This window comes from Trichosurus vulpecula, chromosome 7 (assembly GCF_011100635.1).
Source record: "Trichosurus vulpecula isolate mTriVul1 chromosome 7, mTriVul1.pri, whole genome shotgun sequence".
NCBI lineage: Eukaryota > Metazoa > Chordata > Mammalia > Diprotodontia > Phalangeridae > Trichosurus > Trichosurus vulpecula.
In genome coordinates, this window is record NC_050579.1 from 275,150,028 (window position 1) to 275,157,815 (window position 7,788).

General features: G+C 41.3%; 1 pseudogene; it reads right to left on the reverse strand.

Moving 5' to 3' along the window:
• Positions 1-5,811: 5,811 nt before the first annotated feature.
• On the reverse strand, positions 5,812-7,009 carry LOC118858029 (annotated as a pseudogene).
• Between the last annotated feature and the right edge of the window lie 779 nt (positions 7,010-7,788).

Here is a 7,788-nt window from a genome sequence, read left to right on the forward strand (position 1 = left end):
TGTTTTGTTTTGTTTCTCCTTTCTTGTGGTTCATTCCATAGGTTATAATTCTTCTTTACAACATGACTAATGTGAAAATAAAAGAAAAACTGAGGCCTTCTCATGTTAACCACCTCTTGAAGTGATGAATATTATATGTAGAATGAGACATAATTTTTGGATGCATCTAGTGTGGGAATTTGTTTTACTTATATATATATATATGTATACATACATACATACATACACACATATATATTTATACATATTTGTTAAAAAGATTTTGTTTTTCCTTTTTTTTTTCTTCCCCTCTCCCCAATCCTCCATTCCCACTATTGGGATGGGTGGGAGGCTAAGATGGGATAGAGATTTTTTAAAAAAGAAAGAAAAATAGGTGATAGAGGGATTTTTTTAAAAGAGATGCAGAGAAAAGAATAGAAGGAAGGCTGGAAAGAAGCACAGAGAAGCAGGATAGCCTAGAAAGCTACAAACTCTATGTACTCTTTTGCTGTTCAACTATATGTAAGGAAATGCCCTTTTTATTTTATTTTTTATTTATTAAGTTCAGAATAAAAAAATTAAGGACTTTTATCATAAAACCCTTCTCTTCACCAGTTCCACATTTCAAACGAACTCACCATTCTCTTCCTTGACTCTAGTCTGTGATGAAGAGATGGCTCTTGACCTTACCAAAGCCAACCTCTCTACCAATGACCTTGAACCCATCCCATATCCTTTGGCAGCTTCTTCCTTGGACCAGCTCCTCTCTTTCTCTACCTTTCAACTTCTCCTTATCTACTGGCTCCTTCCTTGCTGCTCACAAACATGCCTAGATCCACCTCTCCCATTCTTAAAAATTCTTCCCTTGACTCTGCCATCCCCCCAAGCCATCTCTGTGTCTCTCTCCCATTTCCTAGAACAATTCCTAGAATAAACTACCCTCTTCACTTTCTCTCTGTCCATTCACTTCTCAACTCCTTGTAACCTGGCTTCTCTCCCCACCACTATCCTGAAACTGCTGTCTCCAAGGTCACAACAATCTCTTTGTTGCTAAATCCAAAGGCCTTTTCTTGGTATTCATCTTTTTTGATCTCCCTACAGTGTTTGACACTGTTGCTCACTGTAGCTAGCTGTTTCTTCCCTAGGTTCTCTTGTGGATCTCTTTCTGCCTGTTGGACCAATTCTTCTTGGTCTCCTTGGCAGGACCATTGCTCATGTCCAACTCCCTCTACCTGGGTCTACCTCAGAGCTCTGTCCTGGGTCTGGTCCTTCTCTCCTCCTCCATACTCTCATCTCTTCTCATGAATTCATCTATCATCTCTTGGACCAGCATATCCACTTCTCGTTTTTCTCCTGAGCTCCAATCCTTTATCTCCAACCATCTACTGGATAGCTCCACCTGAATGTCCCATAGGTATCTTGAACTCAACATGTCTAAAGCAGAACTCATTATCTTTTCACCAAAACCTACTCCTTCTCCCAAATTCCCTACTTCTTTCTTTCTTTTCTTTTTGGAGGAGAGAAGGTAGGGAAATTGGGGTTAAGAGACTTGCCCAAGGTCACACAGCTAGTAAGTGTCAAGTGTCTGAGGCTGGATTTGCATTCAGGTCCTCCTGACTCCAGGGTCATCAACTTCCCTATTTCTACTGAGGAAGCTACCATTCTTTCAGTCACTCAGGCACACAAGCTCATAGTCATTCCCAACTCATCACTGTCACACTTCCTATAGCCGTACAGTTACCAAGACTTGTTAATTCTACTTTATCCACAATTCTCAAATATAGCTTGCTCATTCTTCCTTCTTCCTTCCTTCCTTCCTTCCTTCCTTCCTTCCTTCCTTCCTTCCTTCCTTCCTTCCTTCCTACCTTCCTCCCTCCCTCCCGCCCTTCCTTCCATTCTTCCTTCCTGTCACAATTAGTGTTAAGTGACTTGCCCAGGACCACACAGCTAGTAAGTATCTGAGGCCACATTTGAACTCAGGTGATCCTGACTCCAGAGCTGGTGCTCTATCCGCTGTGCCACCTAGCTGCCCCTGGCCTTTTCTTTCTACCGTACCACAATGGCACTAGCCCAGGCCTTCATCAACAATCTCACCAAGACTATTACATTAGCTTATTAATTGATTTCCCTACTTCCAGTCTCTCTTCTCTTCAATCTGTCCTCCAAAGAGCTGCCAAAATTATCTTCCTAAAGCATGCATCTGACCTAGGTCCTTCCCTGCTGAATGATCTTCCGTGGCTCCCCGGTGTCTCTTGCATAAACTACAAATTCCTCTGTTAAGCATTAATTTTCTCCACAATCTGCCTCAAGCTATCTTTTCAGTTTGATTTTATATTAATCACCCCTTCATACTCTGCACTACAGTTAAACTGGTCGACTTGTTCCCCATACATGACATTCCATTTCTCCCCAATTCTATCTCTTTGCACAGGCTGTCCCCCTATATTTTAAATGTTTTCTCTCTTCTCTGAACACCTTGGTTCCTTCAAGGTATAATACCCTTTTATAACAATTAGTTCATTTTAAGCCTACAGGGCAATATAATGGCCCCTAAATTCCACATAGGATAGCTAGTTAGCACAGTGAATAGAGAACTGGAACTAAAGTTGGGAAGATCTGAGTTCAAATCCAGCCTCAGACACTTCCTAGCTGTGTGACTCTGGGCAAGTCACTTAGCCCTGTTAGTCTCAGTTTCCTCATCTGTAAAATGAGCTGGAGAAGGAAATGGAAAACCAGTCTGGTATCTTTGCCAAGAAAATCTCAAGTGGGATAGCAATCCCAACTTAATAGCAATCCTGACTGAGTAACAAGTACAACAAATTCCACATGGTTCCCTCCTCTTTGACTTCAGGATGTTTTTCTAGAAGAAAAAATAGGAGTTCAGGCATAATTGTTCCTGAGCCCCCAGTTAGGAAAATTCCTAGCATTTAGGCAGAAGTTGGCTTTCTGCCTAATTTTATATTTATATTTATCTCTAATTAACCCCTGGCTTCTTTGCGGTTGAGGCAAAATTCAATTTACCGGGAATTTCTTAACTTTGCATTTATATCCATCTCTAGTTAACCCCTTCCCTCTTTGTGGTTGATGCAAAATTTAATTTACTGGGAACATTTGGGTAATAAAATAGCAGATTATTTTAAAATAACAATTTAATATAATAATATTTTCTGTGGATAGATAGGCACCAGAAAGGGAAGTAAGAGAAAGAAGCAGCCTTTTCTTGGGACTTCCCTTAGCCCAGGTCTTCTGCTCAGAGACACCTATAGAGCTGATGACCTTCAATATCTCCCTTCTCCAACACATCTCTGTCCTACCTTTGCTTCTCAGTACTAGAGCCTTTTGAAAGTGGTTCAAGAACATGATTCTTCCCCAATAGTTTGAAGGACTTTTCCATACTTAGTCTATCAGTGAAATTGATGGATTGGGCATTTCGTCACTTACTTTAAGTGGGAATTTAGGGTCGAGTAAATCAATCATTCCACCCTTCCCTAGACTCAACTCAAATAGCACCTCCTTCAAGAGGCCTTTTCTGATTCCCCTACTTGATAGTGTCCTCCACCCCATCACTTTGGATTTCGTATCTATATACATCTCCTGTATTTAGTTATCTATGAACATGTTTCATCCTCCCAGTAGAATCAGAGACCCTTTGAAGGCAGGGACTGTTTCACATCTGCATTTATTTAGTTATTTATTTTTTGGGGGGGGGGCAGGGCAATTGGGGTTAAGTGACTTGCCCAAGGTCACACAGCTAGTACATGCATCAAGTGTCTGAGAACTCAGGTTCTCTTGACTCCAGGGCCGGTGCTGGGTGCTCTACTCCCTGAGTCCCTGGCTGCCCTGCGCATTTGTATTACATACTTGTGTTCGTTCACATCTTTTTGGCATTTTAGCGCGGTGCCTGGTATATGACAGGTACTTAAAAGCTTGTTGATCAACGGACTGAAAGAGCTCTGGATTTGAGGTCAGATGACCTGGGTTCAAATCTTAAATTTACTACTGCTACCACTACTGACAATAATAAAAAGTGACGCTGTATAGCCCTCACTGTAGCAGGCGCTCTGCTGGGCGCTTTACATTTATTGTCTCATTGGATCCTCACAACAACCCCGGGAGGTCGGTGTCATTGTTATCCCTACTAATGTGTGGAATTTGTTGTTGCTGTTCAGTCATTCCAGTCATGTCTGACTCTTCATGACCCTGTCTGGGGTTTTCTTGGCAAAGATACCCGAGTGGTTTGCCATTTCCTTCTCCAGCTCATTTTACAGATGAGGAAACTGAAGCTAATAGAGGTTAAAGTGACTTGCCCAGGGTCACACAGCTAGTAAGTACATGAGGCCAGATTTGAAATTGAGGCTTCCTGACTGCAGGGTCAGGGTGCTCTATGAGTTGTACCATCTAGCTGCCTATTATTTTCTGGGTGACTTTGGACAGGTTACTTGACTTTTTTTTAATCTCAAATGCCCTTTGATTTTTACAGAAATAAGACAAAATGATACATATTATATCAGTGCCTGACAATGTTTTTGTAGGTAAGCTCGAAAATGAGCAGTTTGATTACAGAAGTAATGATGTATTAACAGCATATTTTGGACTTCAGATAATTATTCAGAAATGCACATGATGCAAATACTTGAATTTCAGAAAACCTAATTCCCCATGAAAATATAAAAAGGACAATCTGAGACAAAATATCTATTTTTATTTTTACTAAAAGCTGCATAAACAAATAAAATAAGCATAAAAACACAACTTTAGAGTTTATGAAGATGAATTATGTACAAATAGTCACTTTTTCTTACAAAGATGCCATTTATGAGTTCACAAAATGTTTTCTACATGAATAATTGTTTTAAAATTGCATTATTTTTAAAGTGGTAAGCCCTACATTAGATTTTGATTAGAAAAACTCTCTTGGAAAAATACTTTGGTATGTGTCTTGAGCTGATTTTTTGAAATCCTCTAAATTAATTTTAGGGGCGTGCAAACATTTCTTTCTATTAAAGCACAGTAAAATAAATAATGCATATCAGCTGCATCATAGAATAACACATGATTTATCATGATCCATTTAGAGAAAGTTACCACACCCCAAAAAGCAAAATCAAGACTATTTTTTAAAACTCTCAAGTGTTTATACCATTCTGTCTAGTTTACTAAAATGTTTCTATAAAATGATTGACAGTTTCATTTTCAGTTCATGTGGCTTGGACATCTTGAAAGACCTGAAAAATGATTATGCCCTGTTTTGTTTTTTTTTTGCTAAACCTCTTGCAAACAAACATTTTTAAAAGATCATTTTAAAGACTTGACAGCTGAGCAAAGTACATGTAATTGATACATTTTACAAAGCATTAGATTTTTAAAAAAATCTGCAGTTTAGAATATTGACAGACACGAATATTTACATAAACAATTGAAAAGGGCATATTTCAGAACCTAATAATGAAAATCTATACCAATAAAATGCTGGTTAAAAAAAACCCCATCTAAGTTCCATTAATGAATTGGCTCAGTTGCAAATTTTGTTGGTAACTACTATCTAGGAAATTCAAAATGTTGAAAATTCACATTCTGTCGATCAGGTACCACTGTTAATGTTAATTCCAATAGAGACTCCAGTTTTGCCACGAGCTTGCTTGAAGTCCTCTCGTTCCCATTAGGTACTATCACCAGCATCTTGTAAATAAAATCTTTAGTCTCTATGTTGCAACATCTAGCTTTAAAAGTTTCATTTTTGACCTTTTAGTTTATAAAATTCCATATAAAAAGAAAATCCACTTAACTTTTAGCTAAGTCCATAAAATTTGTTTATCTTCTTTTTAGACACTTTTATGGGAGATCTTTTAAAGTTTTAAATTCTTCTATGAAAGTTTTAATTTCCCAAGACTGCAACTAGATTTTCCAGGCATTTAACATATTCTTTTTTCTTTCTATGGCATTCTCAAGCAACTTCTCTATTTTTCATCAATCTTATTTCTCTTTTCAACTGTGGATCATCTGTTTTGGTTGTCTGAGATGTTAGAGTGACTAGAGATGTCATCACTACTGTCTGTGGAAGGGGAGAATTTTCTGGTGTGGCATGAATCTGATAAGTCTGTGTATCTCCTGATGTAGTCTATACTACCACTTGCTTGCTGGGGACAAGTTCATCAGATGTCTGTGCATATTGAAGAATTGTTGAGTATTATGGCCTGCATCTGTCATTGTTAACGCCTGCAGCCCCTGTAGTCCGTTGGGGCTCGGACTGGACAGTAGAATGTTCCATTTGGGGCAATGGCAATGGATTGATCAGTGCTAGTTTGGTAGATAGGAGTTGGGATAGACATAGATGTGACTGTTGAAACTCCATGGTTTTCTGTCTCCCTTCCTCTCTCTGGTGTGTTCTGAAGAAAGATTGTCCAAGATTTTTTTGTAAGATGGGTGCAGGGCTAAAATCCTCCGAGCTTTCTGTGAAGAGCCTACGCTAGCAGATGAATCCTGAAAATCTTCACTATCTGACCAGGATGATACTTACACTGTCTGTACTTGTGGGGGTGGAGGGTGGCGGGGTAGGATGGATTGCTGAAGATGACTGAGCAGTCTGGATGACCCTCCCGACTGTACTCCTTCTCCAGAAAGATGTAAGACTGTCATTGGTACAGCTCCTGTTGGTGACAACTGTTGAGCAACATTGAGAGGCGTGAGCACCCCGTACTCTTGTACCTGGTTGCGGTGCTGTCTCTGAACTGTTACTTTTGTGGGAATCCTCCACAGTCAACTAAGGCCACTCCCAACGTCGCTGCTCGGGTCCCCTGGATGGGAACTTCCCCTCCCCAGAGAACCAAGTTCCGAGCCCGGGTCTCTCTACCGCCCGCCTTCTGTCTGTCCCTCCAGCGGCTCCTGGCCAATCACCTAGTCCTCCTTCCTCCGGCTGCTTCCATCTGGGCGGAACTGGAGCTAGGGACCGGGGCCGAGGTGGCCACTGGGCTAAGCCCGGGCAGTCATCGTCTCCACCGAGGTTCGGGCGGTTGACTGCGGCATAGTCCATTCGGGGACCGAGGCTGGGGGAGTCGGGAGGAGGGGGAACTACTTGACTTCTCATCTGCAAAGGGGGAGCTGGCCTTCATGATTTCTAGGCTCTCGTCTACATTTAAATTTTATTATTTATCCAATTCTTTAATTCCAAGAGTCTGTGGTATAGAGTTGAGCTTATAGCTGAGCTGGTAGGCTGACTAGGGTTTCAACAGGAGGAAATGGTCAGGAGGCGAGTAATTCTTGTCTTGTCACCCATATGACCAAAGAGTAGCACATGATGGCAAAGTAGATGGAGTCAGGAGAACCTGGGTTCAGATCCTACTTCTGACTCTGTGGGACCCCCCCAGTCTCGGTTTCCTCATCTGTAAAATGAGGAGAATGGACTCTAAAATCTCTTTTAGCCCCTAATCTGTGATTCTATGGCCTTCTAATTGGAGGCAAGGAGATGGTCTTGTAATAATATCCTCGAACCACACTTTGCCAGGGTCCTATTTCCTTTTCTCCCCATCGATGCCCTACCAGGCCTTGCTAGATTTGGCCACTGTTCTCGGTCACTCAAAATCGCCTTCTTCTGTGCCCACAGGTGAGACGCCATGGAGAATAATCCAAGAGCTGGCCGGAAGAGCAGGAAGCTGGGATCCAGACGTCGGCATCAAATGAGGGAGGCTGCAGATGAGGATGCTCCTCCAGTCCCAGACACTGAGCAGTGGCCCTCCCACGCCACAGAGGAACTGCAGGTTTTCTTCCGGGAATGTGGAGCTGAACATAAGGGTTTCATCACCCGGGAAGATC